Source organism: Canis lupus, chromosome 4, assembly GCF_048164855.1.
Source record: "Canis lupus baileyi chromosome 4, mCanLup2.hap1, whole genome shotgun sequence".
Taxonomy (NCBI): domain Eukaryota; kingdom Metazoa; phylum Chordata; class Mammalia; order Carnivora; family Canidae; genus Canis; species Canis lupus.
Window position 1 is genome coordinate 78056441 of NC_132841.1, and position 22014 is coordinate 78078454.

Genomic DNA, 22014 nt, shown 5'->3' on the forward strand with positions numbered 1-22014 from the left:
TCTATTAGAGCTTTAAAATCAAACAATAGGTAACTGTATGAAATGGAAAAAGGGAGGTAATTTACTGAACAGATATTTCATAAATAAGTCCAAATTAAACACTGTATCTAATTGGAAAACATGACTTAATGATTTTCACAAAATGCAATCCTTTATCTTCATTTCTTTTGCTTTCGAAATGAATTTAGACAATCTACAGTGAATTTTTTCACTGTAGAACTTAAAAGTTATTTTGCTTACAATTTAAAAGATATACCTAACAAAGGTTCTGGTTTCAGCTCTAACACATGAAAAACACTGAAGTCATCCCTCTAAGACACACAACAGGAAAATCCTGAAAAACCTAGAAATTAATGTATCTTCTGTGGCTCGATCTGGAATCTAGTCTGTAGGGCAAATCACCATCCCAAAGTCAAGAAAAGCAGGTGAACTCAAAGGATCTGCTTAAGCAGAGAAAAAAACTACAGGAGCCAGAAAATGGTAAGGCATCTTTAATGATAATATCGATTTGGTTAGTCCGCAGAGTCCTGAATGAATGAGAAATTTCTGGGTGCTACAGTTTGAGGGAACCCCAAAATTTCATGGGTTTTATTTCCAGAAATACCACTAGATTCTCACAATGAAGAGTCAAGAAAGGTTCTTTATGATGTTAGGAATGGAAAAAATAGCTTTATTAATTTCTTAGGGCTGCTGTAACAAATCATCATAAACTCTTAAGACTTAAAACAATAGAAATATATTATCTTACAGTTTTGAAAGCTAGAGGTTAAAAATCAATTTCACTGACCTGAAATGAAAGGTTCAGCAAGGCCATGCTTCCTTGGGAGAGAGACTTTGAGGGGAGACTCCATTTCTTGCACTTCCAGGATCTTGGCTTATGGCCATATACTTCCAGTCTCTGCTTCTGTGGCCATGTTGCCTCTTCTTCCTTTATGTGCTTCTTATATCTTAACTGTGAGGGATCCTGTTTTCCAACAGCTATTCAAAAATCAGGGAATCATGTTTTCCATGCTTTTGAACAGAATAGGGTGACTTACCAAGAAACTTCAACAAACAAAATACATGTCCATTTTGAACTTGTAAATGTAAATGCGACATTATTTAGAAACAGAATTGGTGCAGATGCAATCAAGCTATGATGGGTCATGCATGATAAAGATATTCCAAGGATATAAGGGTATTCCATATTTGCAAACTGATCAGTGTGATGCATTTCATTAGTAAGAGAAAGGATAAAAAACATAGATGATCAAGGATGATCATATGATCATCTTGAAAGATGCAGATAAAGCATTTGACAAAGTACAATATCCATTCATGATAAAAACTTCCAACAAGGTAGGTTTAGAAATAACATCTCAACATACTAAAGGCCATATGTGAAAAACTCATTGCTAATATCATAGTTGTGAAAAAAATGAGAGCTTTTCCTCTAAAATCAGGAAAAAGACAAGTATAGACATTATCACTTTTATTCAACCAACATAACACTGGAAGTGCCAGACACAACAATCAGACATACATAAATAAATAAATAAATAAATAAATAAATAAATTCCAAATTGGTAAGGAATACATAAAACTTTATTTGCAGAATACATGATACTACATATAGAAAACCCTAAAGACTCCATGCACACACACAAAAATGTATTAGAAATGTTAAATGAATTTAGTAAAGTCAGAGGATAATTCTTTTGTATTCAATTGGTTGCATTTCTATCATTTTTTTTATAGACTAAAAATGAAGTAGCAGAGAAATTAAAAGAATACCATTTAAAATTACATCAAAAGTAATAAAATACCTGGGAATAAACTTAACCAAGGTGGTGAAAAATCTGTCCTCTAAAAACTATAAAACGCTAAGAAAAAAATTGAAGATGACACAAACAAATGGAAAGATATCCCATGATAGTGAATTGAAAAAAACAATATTGCTAACATACATTTTACCCAAAGCAATCCAGATTTAATGCAATCTCTACAAAAATGCCAACATATTTTAAAAGGTTAATTTATTTTACAGAGTGAGCAAGAGAGAGTGGGCAGGGGAGAAGGAAAGAGAATCCTCAAGTAGACTCCCTGCTGAGCGTGGAGCGCAAAGCAGGTCTCAATCCCAAGACCCAGGGATCATGACCTGAATAGAAATCAGTCAGACACTTAACAGACTGAGCCACTCAGGCTTCCCCAACTACATTTTTCACAAAGCTAGAACACATAATACTGAAATTTGTATGAAAAAAAAAAAAAAAACGAAGAATAGCCAAAGCAATCTTAAAAGAGAACAAAGCTGGAAGTATCATAATTCCAGATTTCATGATATACTTCAAGCTGTAATAAAACAGTATTATACTGGTACAAAAATAGTTCAATGAAACAGAATAGAAAGCCCAGTAGTAAACCTACATTTATATGGTCAATTAATCTGTGACAAAAGCAAGTATGTACAATGGGGAAAAGACAATCTCTTCAACAAATAGTGCTGGGAAACTCTTATACCATACACAAAAATAAACTAAAAATGTTTTAAACACCTGAATGTGAGACTTAAAATTATAAGACTCCTAGACAAAAACACAGGCAGTAAATTCTCTGATGCCAGCTTAACAACATTTTTACAGATGGATTCCCTCAGGCAAGGAAGACAAAAGCAAAAATAATTACTGAGAATACACCAAAATAACCATTTGCAGAGCAAAGGAAATTATCAACAAAAAAAGCAGCTGACTAGAAGAAGATACTTGCAAATTATACATCCAATAAGGGGATAATGTCTAAAACATATAAAGAACTTACACAACTCAAAATATACACACAAAAACCTTCCCAATGATCCTATTAAAAATGAGCAGAAAACCTGATCAAGCATTTTTTCAGAGTACATACAGATGGCCAACATAAGACATGAAAAGACACTCAACATCACTAATCATCAGGAAAATGTGCATCAAAACTACACCTTCCAGAATGACTAGAATCAAAAACATAAATAACGTGTTCATAAGGATATGGAGAAAAGGAACCCTGGTGCACTGTTGGTAATTCAAATTGGAGCATGCACTATAGAAGATAGTACAGAAGTTACTAAAAAAAATAAATAAATAAAAATAGAATTTCCATATGGTCCAGTAATTCTACTGCTGGGTTTTTACCCCTCCCCCAATAAAAACACTAATTCAAAAAGATATGCACCCCTATGTTCACTGTCGCATTATTTACAATAGCTAAAATAAGGAACCAATGCAAGTCCATCAACAGATGAATGGATAAAGATGTGTATGTGTACACACACATACACACAGACACGTATTCACAAAGGAATATTACTCAGCCATAAAAACAAATGAGATTTTGCCATTTGTAACAGCATGGTCTAGGTCTAGATGGACCTAGAGAGTATAATGCTAAGCAAAATAAGAAAGACAAATATGATTCATTTATGTGGATTTAAGAAAAAAATAACAGACAAACATAGGAAATAAACAGACTCTTAAATACAGACAATAAACTGTAGCCATCACTTTGTTGGCTGCCAGAGGGGAGGTAAGATAGATAAAGGAGATTAAGATTTCACTTATCTTGATGAGTACTTAATAATATGTAGAAATAATATATGGAATTGTTAATTCATTATATTGTATACCTAAAACAAATATTGCAAGTTAATTTTACTTCAATAAAAAATCTGTTCAGAACTTGTATGTAAATCATACAGAGAACTCTTAAAACTAAATGATAAAACAAAACAATTGAAATGTGCAAAATATCTTAATAGACACTTACCAAAGAAGATGCTCAGAGGGCAACTAATCACTTGAACTCAAGCTCAGAATCATTTGTCATTAGGGATTTACGAAATGGAACAATAACACCACATAGGTACATCTCTATCGGAATAGCTAAAATCCAAAACCTGGCGATATTGATTGCTGGCAAGCATGCACAGCAGTGGAAACTATTTTTTCCATTTACATGATATTCTGGAAAAGGTAAGGCTGTAATGATTTTGTTTTTATTTCTTTTTTAAAGATGTTATGTATTTATTCATGAGACAGAGAGAGAGAGAGACAGAGAGAGAGAGAGGGGGGCAGAGGGAGAAGCAGGCTCCATGCAGGAGCCCGATGTGGGACTAGATACTGGGACCCCAGGATTATGCCCTGTGCCGAAGGCAGGCGCTAAACTGCTGAACCACCCAGGGATCCCCCGACTGTAAAGATTGTAAACAAATTAGTCATTCCCATGTGTCCATGTGAAGGTAATGAGAAGGTTGAATAACTGAAGCACAGGAGAAATTTTCAGTGTGGTTAAACTACAGTGTATGAGACAGTAAAGACAATACATTTGTCAATACTCAGAATTTTAAAGTACAATGCTAGAATCCTAACAAATGAAAAGAAAGTTAAGTCCTTTAGAGAACAGAGAATTACAGGATGGAATTCAGAGTATTGAGAAAAATTAACTGTATTTGAAACATATTAACCTCACTGGAAAAGATATGAGAGATTAATCTAATAATCTAATCTAGGTAATTTTGGAAATGAATGTAATCTCTAAGACTAGAGGCAATGGAAACTGTACATGAGAACTGTATTGAGGGATGCCTAGGTGGATTGGCGGTTAGCATCTGCCTTCAGCGCAGGGCATGATCCTGGAGTTCTAGGATTGAGTCCCACATCCGGCTCCCTGCATGGAGCCTGCTTCTCTCTCTATCTGTGTCTCTGCCTCTCTCTCTGTCTCTCATGAATAAATAAATAATTTTAAAAAAAGAAAAAAAAACTATCGAGTTGATAAAGTCGTTTTTCATGGGGTATAGGTCAATAATTCTTGTACCACAGTACAAATACATTGAAGAACTAAGTAAATGGATTAAGGATGGTAGGAGTCAGTTTTCTCACTTTTGGAATGGGAGATTGCACATAAGTAAGAGAAAGAGCCTAAAATAATACATGTGGTTATTTAAAAAAAAAGATTTTGTTTATTTGATAGAGAGAAAGAGAGAGAGAGAGAGAGAGAGTGAGAGAGAGAGCAGGGGGAGCTACAGATGGAGAGGAAGAAGCAGGTTCCCTACTGAGCAGGGATCCCAACTGTGGCTTGATCCCAGGACCCTGAGATCAGGACCTAAGCCAAAGGCAGACACTTGGTTAACTGAGCTACCCAGGAGATCCAGTATATGTGGTCATTAATTAGAGTCACAGACATTAGTATTAACTCATAATTAACTTAATATGGATGCAGATAACTATATATATATATATATATATATATATATATATATATACACATACACACACCACCCAGGGATTTCCTGACTGGGATATATATATATATATATATACACTCAGAATTGTACTGTATAGAGTACAACTGAGCTAGAGATATATATTTTAGAGTAACTGATTAAAAACAGCAAGCCTAAATAAAAAAGATAAACCTTTAGTCATTTACTGAAATATTATAAGTAACCACCTAAGCAGAAAGTGACAACACTGCATTTCATCTCCCCTCCCAATGAATGGTATGCTAGTCAAAGATCAAATAGATCAGCAGAGACATGAAAATTGTATTACAGTACATGGATCATTAAGCAAAATATTCCTGCACATTTATGGACCCTGAGGCTAGGGGTGGATGGTGGATAGTAGGAAAAGAGGAGGAAAACAGTAGAAAGTAGAAAAGTACTATTGGGCCAGAGTGGGGAAAGCCTTGTTAAGTATTCTCTTGTTACCCTAACAAGGAGGTGTTGAAGACTACTTTGGCTGAGGACCCCAAGTAAAGAAACCTAGAAATGAAGGCACCAGGGCATTAAGCATAATGACATTTAACTTACCTGACTGTTCTCTCTCTCTTCACAACTCAAAAAGAAAAACAACGGCCTGAAATCACAGTGAAAATCAGCAGCATGACAGCATTAGAAGATGCAAATGATATCAAGCTCCTTTAAAGCCCCATTCTCAATTGTTCATATTTGATCTCTCTGGTTATTCCCTGAAATTTGTACTAAAAAACTTGTCTTTATTTGACCTGACTCAGAATTCTCCAGGGGCCAGATATGTTTCTGGTGAATATTTGTTTGAAACAATCAGTGGCAATTTTTTAACATTACAAATGTCCCAGGTGGTGAGTAAAAACTGGAGCAAACAATAAGTTAACCATAAGGCTTAATGAAAAAATCTAGGGGAAAAAGATATCCACATAAGGCAGAATAATTTTCACATATTCCTAGAAGGTTATACACAAGTTAAAGCCTGAGTGTTTCCCTGAGTTGTAGACATAATCACATTCTACATGAAGAAATTCTCAGCAACAAGCAAATAAACCTAATTACAAACATCTAAAGATCATTAGCTGTCCACTAATGTGGCCAAACAAACTTCAGTGGAAATTCTATTACAGAAAGAATATATTCTTTACATAATTAACTTAGATATCTCTAAACAAACAACAATAACAACAAATACTGGGGGAGATCAGGTTTCCAGAACTGTCATGTTATTTAATATATCCATTTAAAAAATACAAAATATACAAAGAAATAAGAAAATATGACCAATACAAAGAAAAGGAAGTAGTCAAGGGATGCCCAGGTGGCTTAATCAGTTAAACATCTGACTCTTGATCTTGGCTCAGTTTGTGCTCTCAGGGCTGTGAGATCAAACTCCACAATGGGCTCCATGCTGGACATGGAACATGCTCAAGATCTTCTCTGTCCCTCTCTCTCCTTAAAGAAAGAAAGAAAAGGAAAAAAGAAAGGAAGGAAGGAAGGAAGGAAGGAAGGAAGGAAGGAAGGAAGGAAGGAAGAGAGAAAGAGAGAAAAGAGAAAAAAGAAAAGAGTAAATAAAAATTGTCCCTTAGGAAGTTGGTGGCTGGACTTAACACTCAATAAAGACATTAAAACAGTTATCTTAAATATATTAAAAGAACTTAAGGAAAGCATGTCTGTGGTACTGAGCAAAGAACAAGAATGGTATTTATGAAATGTGGAACATCTATGAAGACATGGCAATCATTTAAAAATTATAGAAATTCAGAAGTTGGAAATCACAATAAATAGCATGCAGAATTCACTACAAGTCCCCCGGGGCAGTTTTCACTTGGCAGAAGAAATAAACACCAAATTTGAAGGTAACTAAATTGAGATTATCTGAGTAATATAATATGATAATTAAGATTATTTCAGTCTGAGAAACAGAAAGAGAAAAGAATTTTAAAGAATCAAAATTATTTGAGACCTGTGGCACATCATGATGTGTGTGTGAGTACCAGAATAAAATGGGAAAGAAAAAGGCATGGAGAGAATATTTGATGACATGATGGACCAAAACTTCACAAATTTGGTGAAAAACATTAATATACATATCTAAAGGCTCAATGAACTCCAAATAGGATAAAAGATCCACACCAAGACACAATATAAACATTTTTACAAAAAAAGAACCTTGAAATTAGCATGAGAAATACAATTTATCATACATAAGAATTCACTACAAGATTGACGGTTTTTTTTTTTTTTCCATCAGAAACCATACAAGTCAGAAGGCAGGGGAATGATATAGCCAAAATAATAAAAGAAAAAAATACAGTAACGCAAGAGTTCTATATCTGAAACTATCTATTGAATAAAAGGGGAGATTTAAAGATTCTCAAACAAAGCTGAGGATTTCACTGCTAGTTGAACTGCTCTACAGAAAACAACAACAACAACAACAACACAACATACTAATGGTAACCTTTCAGACTAAAATAAGTGACAGCAATTAATTGAATCCCATAGAAGATATTAGGAACACCATTAAAGGTAACTGCATAGGTGAATGACAGCATAAGCATAGTTTTTGAAGCATTTTTCTCTTATATGTATTGAATGACAACTACAAAAATCAATATTTCTAAATCTGTGTTGTCATACATTTTACAAAGATGTAATCTGTATGACAGCAGCACAAAGAAGGGAGAGATAATTAAGATAAAGAAATATATTTTTGTGTACTCTTGAAAATGTTCATATCAATTGAAGTAAATTGTCATAATTTAGGACGTTAATTGTAAGAAAGACAACCATTGGGAGAACATCATAAAAAATATAGTCAAATAACAAGCAAATGTACACTATAAAAATATCTATTTCATACAAAGGAAAGCAATAATTAAAGGACAGAGGAACAAATTAAATATATGACATATAGAAAGGAAATAGCTAAACAGGGGATATTATGCAAAATTTAATGGATTATATTTACAATAAAAATGAAAAGATTTGAAGAATGGATAAAAATTAAAAAAATAGCAATATGTTGCCTTTAGGAGACCACTTAACCTTGAAAACATAGGTAACTTGAAAATAAATGATAGAAAAAAATTACCATGCAATAGAAAATAATCAAAAGAAACCCAAAGGGGTACGTGGGTGGCTCAATTGGTTTAGCATCTGACTGTTGATTTTGGCTCAGGTAATAGTCTCAGGCTCCTGAGATTGAACCCCATGTCAGGCCTTGCACTGAGCATATTGCCTGCTTAGGATTCTCTCTCCCTCTGCCCCTCCCCACCCAGCTAGTGCTCTCTCTGTCTAAGAAAGAAAGAAAGAAAGAAAAGAAAGAAAGAAAGAAAGAAAGAAAGAAAGAAAGAAAAGAAAGAAAGGAAGAAAGAAAGAAAGAAGAAAGAAAGAAAGAAAGAAAGAAAGAAAGAAAGAAAGAAGAAAGAAAGAAAGAAAGAAAGAAAGAAAGAAAGAAAGAAAGAAAAAAAGAAAGAAAGTAAAGAAAGAAAGAAAGAAAGAAAGAAAGAAAGAAAGAAAGAAACCTGAAAGGGTTAATATCAGACAAAATACCCTCGAGTACATAAATTGTTACTAGAGAAAAAAGAAGATATATTTTTAATGCTAAAAGAGTCAGTTAATTAAAATATATGATTATATATCCATATGTACTTCATATGAGATTTCTATAGGACATAAAACAAAATTTTATAATGGAGAAATAAATGATTTTAGAATAATATTTGGACATTTTTGCACTTTCAGTAATGGATAGACTAATATAAGATCAATAAAGAAATAGAAAAACTGAACTACATTATAAACAAACTATAAATAAACATATCTACAAAACAGTTCAGCCAACATCACCAGAATACACATTCATCTCAAGTAATATAGAATATTCTCCTGAATTGATAATATGTCAGGTCATATTAACAAGTTAACAGATTAAAATCATACAAAATATATTCTTCCAATAATAAAAGGAAATATGATATATTCAATAACATTCTCCAAAATCACTACTGGGTAAAATATGAAATCACAAGTGAAATTATGACATAATTTGAGTGGAATAAAAGGGAAAACACAGTATGCCAAAACATTAGATACTAATAAAACACTACTTAAGAGAAATGTATTGTTAGAAATGCTATTTAAAAATATTTTTTGAATTGATAACCTAATGTTCCCAATTAAGAACTAGAAAAAGAAGAGTAAACAAATCCCAAAGTGAAAAGAATGGATATAAGAAATATAAGAACAGAGGTAAGACAATAGGTACTATATAATAAATAAAAAAATCACAACTAAGTATTTATCCTTTAATGAGATCAACTAAATCAATAAACCTTTAGCTAAACTAAAAAGGGAGAAAACTCAGATTGCTATAACCAGACATGAAAAAGAGGACAATACCAATGACTTTACAAAAATAACAATTATATGGGAATACTATAAACAATTGTATGCCTAAAAATATATCCGAAATGAGAAAATTTCTAGATAGACACAAACAACGGAAACTAATGCAAACTAATATACTTGTAATAAGCAATAAAACTGAAATAGCAATCAAAAATGTTCTACAAAGAAAAATTTTATACAATAATGAAAAATTCTGCAAAATATTTAAGATGAATTTATGCTGATACTTAATGGCCTCCAAAAATAGAAGAGGAAGAAACATTGCTCATCTCATTCTATGAGGCTAGAATTACCCTGATACCAAAACCAGAAAGAAATATCACAAGAACAGAAAATTATAGAACAAATATCTCTCACAGATGTAATAGACATCAATAAAATATAGCCAACCACATCCAGAACAATATTAATGGGATTAAACAGTATGTCCAAGTGGAATTTATGCCAAAAATACAGTATTTCAATATATGAAAGTAAATCTATGTAAAACACCATGTTAAGAGAACAAAAGCTATAAAAATGTCCTTTCAATAAACCAAAGAAAAAGTCACTGACAAACACAGCAAATACCAAACTTAATAACGAAGACCAAAACCCTTCTTCTAAAATCAAGTAAAAAACAGCAATGTCCTCTTTCACTACATCAATTTAAAATTATTCTGTAGGTTTTACTCCATGCAATTAAAAAAATAGAAGGAATTATAGAAAACATATTGTTAAAGTTATACATAATGGTGAAAGATTGTCTGCTCTCACCATGTCTATTCTATTCAACCTTGTAATAAGGGTTCTAGCCAGGGCAATTAGGAACAATTATATTGAAAAGAATGCATTAAAACTATCTCTATTCACAGATAATATGATATTACATATTCATAATCTTAAGGATCCACAAAAATGATTAGATCTAATAAATGAGTTTATCAAAGCTTCAGAGTACAAAAATAATAAACAAAGAACAATTGTATTTTTATGCATAAACCAAATCAGACAGAAAATGAAATTGACGAACAATCCCATTTATAATAGCATCAACAAGTAAACTAGAGATAATTTAACAAAAGAAGTACATGACTTCTATATGAAAAACTACAAAACAATGTTAAAAGATATTAATGACTAAAACAAATGCAGGGGTGTCTTATGTTTATAGCTTGGAAGACTTTTTTTTTTTTTTTTTTTTTTTTTTTTTTTAGAGATTTTATTTGAGAGAGAGTGTGCATGTAAGCAGGAGGAGAAGCAGAGGGAAAGACTCCTTTCTGAGTGTGGAGCCTGACACAGTCCTGATCCTATAACTATGGGATTATGGCCTGAGCTGAAACCAAGAATCAGACACTCAAATGACTAAGGCACTCTGCCACCCTTGTCTGGAAGATTTAAAATTATTAAAACAGCAAACTCTTTAACTGTTTCACAGAGTTAACACAAACTATCAAAATTCCAGCTGACATTTTGCAGAAATTTATAATTGGATACAAAGTTTCATATGGAATTGCAAAAGACCTAGAATAGCCAAAACAAACTCAAAAAGGTAACAAAATGAAAAAAAAAAAAACTCTCACAATATTTGAAGACTTATTTATTTCAAAACTTAGAACAAAGCTACAGTAATCAAGGCTTCATGGATTAGCATAAGTATAGACAGACAAACTATAATAAAATTTAGAGAAGAGAAACTCATTTAAGTTTAATTAATTTTGATAAAGGTGTCAGGACAATTCAATGGTAAAAGCATAGTCTCCAAAAGACCATGCTGAGGGGTGCCTGGGTGGCTGTTAACATCTGCCTTCGCCTCAGGTCATGATCCCAGCATGCTGGGTTTGAGCCCCTTATTGGGCTTCCTGCTCAGCAGAGTCCTTTTCTCCTTCCCTCTGCTCGTGTGCTCTCACTCACTCTTACTCTCTCTCTCCTTCTCAAATAAATGAATAAAATCTTCTGAAAAAAAATTTAAAAATGGTGCTGAGAAACTGAATACATGCAATGACAATGCTGAATCTCCACCTTATGCAATATACAGAAAAAGACAAAAACCAAAAGAAACAATAACAACAAAAAAAACCCTAGGAATAGATCAAAGACCAAAGTGTAAGAAATAAAGTGATAAAATTATTTGAAGATATACACCCAAAATTTTATGTTGTTGGATTATATGACGGTGTATTTTATATGTCAAAACACAATAATAGGCTGAGAAGATGGCAGCATAAAAAGACTGTAAGCTTACCTCATCCCACAAATCCTGCTAGATTACAGCAACATAAATAAACCAGAAAAATTACTGAAATAGTGGCAGAGCAAACTCTCCAACTAAAGGTAGAGAAGAGGCCATATCAAAGAGTTTATGAAGGGCAAAGACATAGTAAAGAACAGAACAGATTTGCAAGACTCCTGTATGAAACCATTGGCTTATCTCAAAGCATGTCTGGAGGTCCAGGGATCATAGGACAACCATTCTAGGAACAAAGGAGCTGATAGGCACCATTTCCTTTGAGGTCCTCAGAGTAACTACATGGCCATATGGGAGAACCACATAGCACTGACATTCACTACCTACCTTATTTAAACCAAGTCCTACCCCCGTGATTCAGTGGATCTGCCCTTTCCAGTCACACTAGTCTCAGTCCCAGCATTGCAGGTTCCTTCCCTCAGAAGGCCAGCACAACCCCTGCCAATCTGCATCTATTTATCAGTGTGCTTTGTAGAGCCTCTGTGCCTGTGGTAGTGGTGGTGGTGGTGGTGGTGGTGGTGGTGGCAGGCCCTTTGGAATTCTGAGGTGGACCTTGTTAAGAGTGCATTCCTCACTTACACATTCTTGGTCCCTGTGGCAGTGGCTACATGTATAATTTTGAAGGCAGACCTGCAAGTATTTTGTTAAAATTATGTTGCCCCATCATGGCTGGACACATGCCCACAATAAGTAAAGAGAGCCTCCGCAGGATGACTGGATTGAAGGAAAAAGTGGCAAGGAAATAACAGCTGGACACATGCAACACACATAGACGACCCCTGAAATGCCATGTTCTGGGGGACAGGAAATGCTTCACTGCAGGATCCTATAGGATCTCTTCTTCATAAAGCCATTATTTTCGACAGCAAGAGATATAGCTCATTTTCTCAAACACAGAAAAAGAGAGTTAGATAAAATGAGGAGACAGAGGAATATATCACAAATGAAAGAATAGGACAAAACCACAGCAAGAGACCTAAGTGAAACAGATATATATAATGTGCCTGATAGAGAATTTAAAGTAATGATCATAAAGATACTCACTGCACTTGAGACAGGAGTGGAGGACATTAGTGACATTTTTAACAAAGAGATAAAAAATAACTAATCCAAGATGAAGAACACATAAATAAATTGAATATATATTAGATGGAATAAATAGTAGACTAGATGAAGCATAGGAATGAATTAGTGACTTGGAAAACAGTAATGTAGGTGATCAAGCTGAGGAGGTGACAGGGAAAAAAGAAGCAATAGGAGATTAGACTCAGGGGATTTAGCAATTCCATTAAGTAAAATAACATTTGCATTATAATGATGCCAGAAGAAGAAGAGAGAAAAGAGGACAGAACATTTATTTGGCAAAATAATAGCTGAACATTTCCCATATCTGGAGAAGGAAACAGATATCCAGATCCAGGAGGCACAAAGATCCCCCAACAAAATCAAACTAAGGAAGTCTGTACCAAGACCCATTGTATTTAAAATGGCAAAAAATAGGGGCTCCTGGGTGGGTGATCCCATTGGTTAAACTTCTGCCTTTGGTCATGATTTGAGGGTCCTGAGATCAAGCCCCATGTCGGCTCCCCCTCAGCAGAGAGTCTGCTTTTCCCTCTGCCCCTCCCCTTACTTATGCTCTTTCTTTCTTTCTTTCTTTCTTTCTTTCTTTCTTTCTTTCTTTCTTTCTTTCTTTCTTTCTTTCTTTCTTTCTTTCTTTCTTTCTTTCTTTCTTTCTTTCCTTCCTTCTTTCTTTCTTTCTTTCTTTCTTTCTTTCTTCTTTCTTTCTTTCTTTCTTTCTTTCTTTCTTTCTTCTTTCTTTCTTTTTCTTTTTCTTTTCTTTCTCTCTCTCTCAAATAAATAAATAAAATTGTTAAAAAATAAAATGACAAAAAGTAGTGATAAAGAATTTAAAAACAGCAAAATGAAAGAAGGCAGTTACATACAAGAGAAAGCCTATACTGATACGAGCAGATTTTTCAGCGGATACTTTGCAGGCCAAAAGAGAATGGCATGATATGCTTAAAGTAGTTAAAGGAAAAATTCTGCAGCCAAGAATACTCTATCCAGGAGGTCCACCATGCAAAATAGAGGGAGAGATAAGATTTGCTCAGAAAAACAAAAGCTAGAATTCATGGCCAGTAAGTCAGCCTTACAAGAAATATTATAGGGGACTCTGAGTGGAAAGGAAAGATCACAAATGACAGTATGAAAAGTAGGAAGCACAAAAACAGAAAAATAAGTATATCTGTAAAATCAATTAAGGGATGCATAAAATAAAGCAATATAAAATATGATACCATTTACTTAAAGTGTGAAGGATAAAGGAGAAAAGAATGTGTTCAAATTTAAGTGACCATCAACATAATATAGAGTACTATATGCAGAAGATGTTATCTATAAACCTAATGGTAACCGAAAAAGAAAAACCAGTAATAGATATGCAAACACTAAAGAGAAAAGAACCCAAGAATATCATTAAAGAAGCCCAGCAAACCATGAAAGAGAACAAAAAAGGATCAGAGAAAAAACACAAAAACAGCCACAAAGTAACTAACGTAAATGGCAATAAATACCTATCTATCAATAATTACATTGAATGTTAATGCACTAAAAGCTCCAATTAAAAGACATAGGGTGACGGTATGAATAAAAAACAGGACCCATCTATATGTTGCCCACAGGAAACTCATTTCAGACCTAAAGACACATGCAGATTGAAAGTGAGAGGATAGAGAAAAATTTATCCTCCAAATAGATGTCAAAAGAAAGCCAGATTAACAATACTTCTATCAGACAAAATAGATTTTAAAACAAGGACTGTAACAAGTGACAAAAACAGACATTATATAATAATAAACAGGACAGTCCAACAAGAAGATATAACATATAATTGTACATATTTCTGCACTCAACATAGGAGCACCCAAATATATAAGCAGTTAATAACAAACAAAGGAACTAATTGAGAGAAATATAATAGTAGGGGACATTAACACTGCACTTACATCAATGGACAAATCACCCACATGGAAAATTAATAAGGAAACAGTGGCTTTGAATGTTATACTGGACAAGATGGATTCAATATAGATATTCAGAATATTCCATTCTAAAACAGAATACACATTCTTTTCTTTTTTTTTTTTAAGATTTTATTTATTTATTCATGAGAGAAAGAGAGAGGCAGAAAGAGAAGCAGGCTCCATGCAGGGAACCTGATGTGGGACTCGATCCCGGGTCTCCAGGATCACACCCTGGGCTGCAGGCGGCACTAAACCGCTGAGCCACTGGGGCTGCCCCACATTCTTTTCAAATGCACAGTGAACATCCTCCAGAACAGATCACCTATTAGCCTACAAAAGAAGTCTTAACAAATTTAAAAACATCAAAGTCATATAACCATGCATCTCCTTTGACCACAACACTATGAAATTAGATATCAAACATAAGAAAAAGTTTGGAAACAGCACAAATACATGGAGGTTAAAAAATCATGCTACCAAACAATGCATGGGTCAATTGAGATCAAAGAATAATTGAAAAATTACATGGATAAAATTGAAAATGACAACAAAATGGTCCAAAATCTTTGGATGCAGTCAAAGTGGTTTTAAGAGGGAAGTTTATAGCAATACATGCCTACCTCAAGGAGCAAGAAAAATCTCAAACAACCTAGCTACACACCTAAAGAAGCTAAAAACAGAAGAACAAAACTCAAAACCAGCAGAAGGAAGGACATAATAAAAATTAAAGGAGAAATAAATGATAGAGAAATGAAGAAAGGGGGAGAAGGAGGACAATAGATCAATCCAACCAGGAGCTGATTCTTTGAAAAAAAAATCAACAAAAATGATAAACCTCTAGCCAGATTCATAAGGGAGGGAGGGAGGGAAGAAGAAGAAGAAGAAGAAGAAGAAGAAGAAGAAGAAGAAGAAGAAGAAGAAGAAGAAGAAGAAGAAGAAGAAAAAGAAAAAGAAAAGAAGAAGAAAAGAAGAAGAAAGAGAAAGAGAGAATTCAAAATCAGACATGAAAGAGGAGAAATAACAACTGGCATCACAGAAATACAAAGGGGTGCACGAGCATATGATGAGAAATTATATGCCAAATTGGACAGCCTTGAAGAAATACATAAATTACTGAAATCATAAAACCTATAAGATATGATGCAGGAAGAAATAGGAATTTCAAGAAGACTGATTACTAGCAATGAAATTGAATCAATAATAATAATAAAAAACTCCCAACAAGCTATAAACTTTAAGACTAGATGGCTTTGGAAGTGAATTCTACCAAACATTTAAAGAAGAGCTATACCTATTATTTTCAGACCATTTCAAAAAAAAAAAGAAGAGGAAGAAAGACTTCCCAATTCATTCTAGGACGTTAGCTTTACTCTGAAACCAAAACAACATAAAAACAGCACACAAATAAGAGAACTAAAGACAAATATCTTTGATGAACATAGATGCAAAAGTCCTCAACAAAATACCATCAAATGGAAGCCAAAAATACATTAAAAAATCATTCACCATGATCAAGTAGGAATTATTCCTGGGATGTAAAGATGGTTCAATATTTGCAAATTAATCAATGTGATACATCACATCAACAAGAGAAGAGGGTAAAAACCATATATTTATTTCAGTAGATTCAGAAAAAGCATTTGGCAAAGTACAACATCTATTCATGATAAAACCTTTAACAAAGGAGGTCTAGAAAGAACATACTTTAACATAATGAAGACCATATATAAGAAACCCATGGAGAACATCATATTCAATGGGGGAAAACTGAGAGCTATTCCTCTAAAATCTCAGGAAAAAGACAAAGATGTCTACTGTCACCACTTTTATTCAACATGGTACTGGAAGTCCTGGCCACAGCAATCAGACAACAAAAAGAAATAAAAGTAATCCAAATTGGTAAGGAAGAAGTAAAAGTTTCACTATTTGCAGATGACATGATACTCTATATAGAAAACCCTGAAGACTAATCAAAAAACTGCTAGAACTGATATATGTTTTCAGTAAACTCACAGAATATAAAATCAATATACAGAAATTCATTGAATTTCTATACACTAATAATGAAGTAGCATAAAGAGAAAGTAAGAAAACAATACCATATCTAATAGCATCAAAAACAATACCCAGGAATAAATAACCAAGGAGGAGAAAGACCTATAGTCTGAAAACTATAAAACAATGATGAAAGAAATTGAAGATGGCACAAATGGAAAGACATTCCATGTTAATGAATTAGAAGAATATTGTTAAAATATGTATTCTATCCAAAGCAATCTACACATTTAATGCAATCCCTATCAAAATACCAACAGCATTTTTTGTAAAACTAGAACAAATAATCCAAAAATTTGTATGGAACCACAGACTCCAAATAACCAAAGAAATCTTGAAAAGCAAAGACTTGAGGTATCACAATTCCAGACTTCAAGTTGTGTTACAAAGCTGCTGTAATCAAAACAGTTTGATACCGGCACAGAAATAGAATGATAGATCAAAAAAACAGAATAGAAAACCTAGAAATAAAGTCACAATTATCTGGTCAATTAATCTTCAGCAAAGGAGGAAAGAATATCCAATGGGAAAAAATATTCTCTTTAATAAATGTTGGGAAAACTGGAGTACATACACAAGAATGAAGCTGAACCACTTTCTTACACCATACACAAAAATAAATTCAAAATGGATGAAAGAGCTAAATGTGAGACCTGAAACTATAAAAATCCTAGAGAAAAACACCTATTCCTCTTTGAAAATGGCTCTGCAACTTCTTTGTACATATGTCTCCTTAAGGCAAAGGAAATAAAAGCAAAGATACACAATTGGGACTTAATCAAAATAAAAAAGTTTCTACATAGCAAAGGAAACAATCAACAAAACTAAAATACAACATACCAAATAGAAGATACTTGCAAATGACATATCCTATAATGGTTAGTATCCAAAATATATAAAGAAGTTATACAACTCAACCTCCCTGCAAAAAATCCAAAAAACCCAAACCAAAACCAAATAATTCAAGTAAAAATGAGCAGAAGACATGCAGCTAACAGACACATGAAAAGATTTATAACATTATTCATCATCAGGGAAATGCAAATCAAGATTATAATGAGGTATCACCTCACGCCTGTCAGAATGCCTAAAATCAACTCAAGAAACAACATATTATTGAGGATGTGAAAGAAAAGGACTCCTGCTATAGTGCTGGTGGAAATGCAAACTGGTGTAAGCCACTGTGGAAAGCAGTATGGAGTTTCCTCAAAAGAGTAAAAATAGAACTATCCTACAATCCAGAAATTACACTAGTGGGTATTTTCTCAAAGAATATGAAAACACTAATTACTAATTTGAAAAGACATATGCATCCCGAATATTTATTGCAGCATTATTTAAAATAAACAAACTATGGAATCAGCTCATGTATATACATATATATACATGAGCCATAAAATCAGCCATAAAAAAGAACAAAATCTTGCCATTTGCAACAACATGGATGGGTTTAGAGAGTAATATGGTAAGCAAAATAAATCAGTGAGAAAAATAAAAATATAATTTGACTTCACTTATATGTGGAACTTAAGAAGCAAAACAAATGAACAAAGGGGAAAAAAGACAAACCAAAACCAGCCTCTTAACTCTAAGAACAGATGGTTACCAGATGGGAGCTGGGGGGTCGGATGGGTGAAATAAATGAAGTGGATTAAGAGTATACTTAATTTATTGACCATTGAGTGATATATTGAACTGTTGAATCATTATATTGTACACTTGAAACTAATATAACACTGTGTGTTAACTATATTGGAATTAAAATTTTAAAAATGAGCAGAGAAAAAACACAAAAGAAAAATTCATAGTTTTAGCTGTGTGATTTTTTTAAATGTGCATCAAAAAACACTTATCAGGAAGATAAAAAGACAGAATGCCAGATGATGTTTGCAAATCCTATCTCTCATAAGTGGCCAGTGTTCAGAATATATAAAGAACTCTTACAACTCAGTGATTAAAAATACTCAATTGAGATTGGACAAAACATTTGAATAAACATTCTTCTGAAGAAAACAGAAATGATTAATAATCACATGAAAGGATGCTGAATAGTCATTAGCAAAAATAGCCACCAAAACAAAAATGTGAATTGTTACATCATAGAAAATGGCAGAATAGGAAGCTTCGGACATTGGTTTCTCCAGTAAACAACAATTTAGCTGGAAAAATTATAAAAATCAATTATCTTGATACTCTAGACCCTGATTAGATACAGTGATGAGAGGAGTGTTGTATATAGAGAGATTGCACACAGGTAGTGGGGAGGAGCACAGGGAGAGAGAGAGAGAGAATCTTAAGTAGGCTCCCAGCATGGAGTCTGATACGGAGCTCAATCTCACAACGCTGAGATCATGACCTGAGTTGAAATCAAGAGTCTAATGCTTAACCCACGAGCCACCCAGGTGCCCTGAGGGGAGTGCTGTGTAACTGAAGAGTCTACATAACTTTGGTAAGAGAAAAATGTGTACAGGGCCTGCTACTATTACCCTTGTCAGGTCTATTCTAGCCACAGAGATGGTGCCCCACACTCCTGGAGTGGTTGGTGTCAAGATAGTAAGAAGCAACTTTGTCCTCCATATTTGGAGTTGTATATTTTGGTCAATCGAGCAGTTCCAAGAGATCATGGCACACACCTGTATTTGTTTTGGCTCCCTGTTTGCAGCAACCTCTCTCATAGCTTCTCTTGTAAGATTCAAAGAAACACAGGTGTTTCTTTTTTTTAATTAATTAAATTAATTAACAGTAATTAAATAAATTTAAATTAATTAACAGGCTTACTGAAGAGATAATAGAGCAGAACACAGGTGAGTGATCCCACAGGACAAGGAATACAGATTAAACAAAGTTAATGTGGAAAAGATAATATACAAAATGATGACTGCAGCCCTCAGTAAGTAGTTAATGCAATTCCTGATGTGAGAAAGAATATGAATTGCAGACTTACCACATTAATGGTACTCAAGATGTCCAGTTATCATTAAAAAATTACACAGTAAACTGATGGGGAAATATGAATAACTCACAGGAAATAAACAGAAACTTTCTGAAGAAGGAAGACCTGATGTTGATATTAATAATCAGTGTCCATATTAACTGCCTTAAATATGCTCGATGTGCTAGAGGAGACCATGGGTAAAAAAAACTAAAGAAGATGATAAAAAGTTATTTGAACAAATAGGGAATGTTAACAAAGAGAAATTATGAAAGGAACTAAATAGAATTTCTAGATCTGAAAGTATAGAATTCTGGTACCGAAAGTAAAATAGTAAAGATGAAAAGATCACTAGAAGAATTCAACTGCAGCTTTTAGCAGGCAAAAGGAAGAATCAGGAAAAATTAGACATAAGGTACTCTGAGGAGCAGAAAAAGTTCAGAACGATGAACAGAACCTGAGGGACCTGTGGGACACAGTCAAATGCACCTACATACACATCATGTGAGTTTGAAGAGGGGAAGGATGAAAGGGTCAGAAAAGTATATTTGAAGAAATGGTGGCAGAAAACTTCCCAAATTGGATAAAATATATGCATATCCACATCCAAGAGGCTCAATGAACTCCAGTCATGAAAACTCAAAGAGGAACTTTATAGTCAAACTGTCAAAATACAAAAACAAAGAATCATGAAAAGCAGAAAAAAAAATGGATAAAAAGGACCATGAACAAGATTAACAGCTAATTTCTCATAAAAAAACAATAAAGGCCAGAAAAAGTGGATGGCAAAGTTAAAGCACCAAAGTTGAAAAAAATAACTGTCAACCAAGTATTCTGTATGTGGAAAACTATCCATCCAGAATGAAGAGAGAATTAAGATATTCTCAGATAAAAAAAATTAAAAAGTTTATTTCTAGTAGACTTTTCACATAAGAAATGTTAAAGGGCATTCAGGCAGAAATAGAATGATATGAGATAGTAATTTGATCAAGAAATAAAGAAGACTAATATAGGTAACTGCATAGGTTAAAAAAAAAAACAATGTACTTATAAAAATAGGTACCATTTAGTGTGTAACTCTATCTCCTGTATGATTTAAAGGTGAATACATAAGACAATAATTATAAATTTATATTAATAATCACACACATATAAACGTAATCTGTGACAATAGCAAAATAAAAGAGGCGAGATAGAGATATATTGGAACAAAATGTTTATGCATATTGACACTAAGTTGATAGCACTTAAACTATGTTGCTATGTTTAAGATACTAATTACACTGTCTAAGATAACTACTAAAATATAGCTAAATATACACAAAATGGAAAGTACAGGAGAGTCAAAATATTGTACAACAAAGAAGTACAAAAAAAGGCAGTGATGAAGAAATTGAGAAACAAAAAGTACGTACAATATACAAAAAACAAATAGCTATATTCCAAAAGTCCTTAATATAGTTACTTTAAAAGTAAATGGAAAATTTTTCACTTAAAAGGCAATATTTAGAGAATGGATTTTAAAATGGAGTCCATCTATATGCTGTCTATAAGAAATTCTGTTGAGCAACTTGTTATGAATTTATCAAGTTGAGCAACTTGTTATGAATTTATCAAGTTAACACTTAGGAATTTGAACAGAGTATGCAGATGGTGAGCTAAGTTTCAACAGCAGAATATAAGAAGAACTAAAATCCTCATGAGTCCTGGAGGAAGTACCCGACATGCCTTGAAGGTCCAAACAGGAAGATGAAGACAGAGACACCCACTGGGGGGCATATGCCTTTACCAGAATCCACGGGTGAAGTGCTGTGGCTTTCCTGGGCTAAGGCTGACTTGATCAATTCCATCCAAAAGAGCCCGATAAGTTTGGTAAGTTACATGAGAATCTTATCTAAGGGGCAGAGAAGAAGGTGGCAAGAGAGAATTTTTATCATAAAGGCTTTTAAGAAAATGACATTGAAAACTTACATTTGCTTATGACTCTGTAGGCTTCTGCCAATGTGTGCATTTGCATGAGGGGTCTGGTGTCAGTTTACAGTTATTGCTGTTTGGCCAGACCAAATGGATGACAAGGCATTATTACCATGCAGTAGCT

At 33.6% G+C, this 22014-nt stretch overlaps 1 long non-coding RNA gene across 6 annotated transcripts in view; it reads right to left on the reverse strand.

Moving 5' to 3' along the window:
* The window catches only part of LOC140632712 (uncharacterized), a 141893-nt gene that overhangs the window by 64992 nt on the left and 54887 nt on the right, over nt 1-22014 (reverse strand). For 4 of the 6 annotated variants that reach the window (XR_012030361.1, XR_012030363.1, XR_012030364.1 and 1 more), the window contains 2 exons: nt 5828-5852; nt 788-978 (listed from right to left, as the gene is read on the reverse strand). This is a non-coding gene — a long non-coding RNA (uncharacterized lncRNA). Of the gene's footprint in view, nt 1-787; nt 979-5827; nt 5853-6467; nt 6719-21333; nt 21811-22014 lie in introns of those variants that run through there. The other 2 variants (XR_012030365.1, XR_012030366.1) reach the window with 2 other exon arrangements.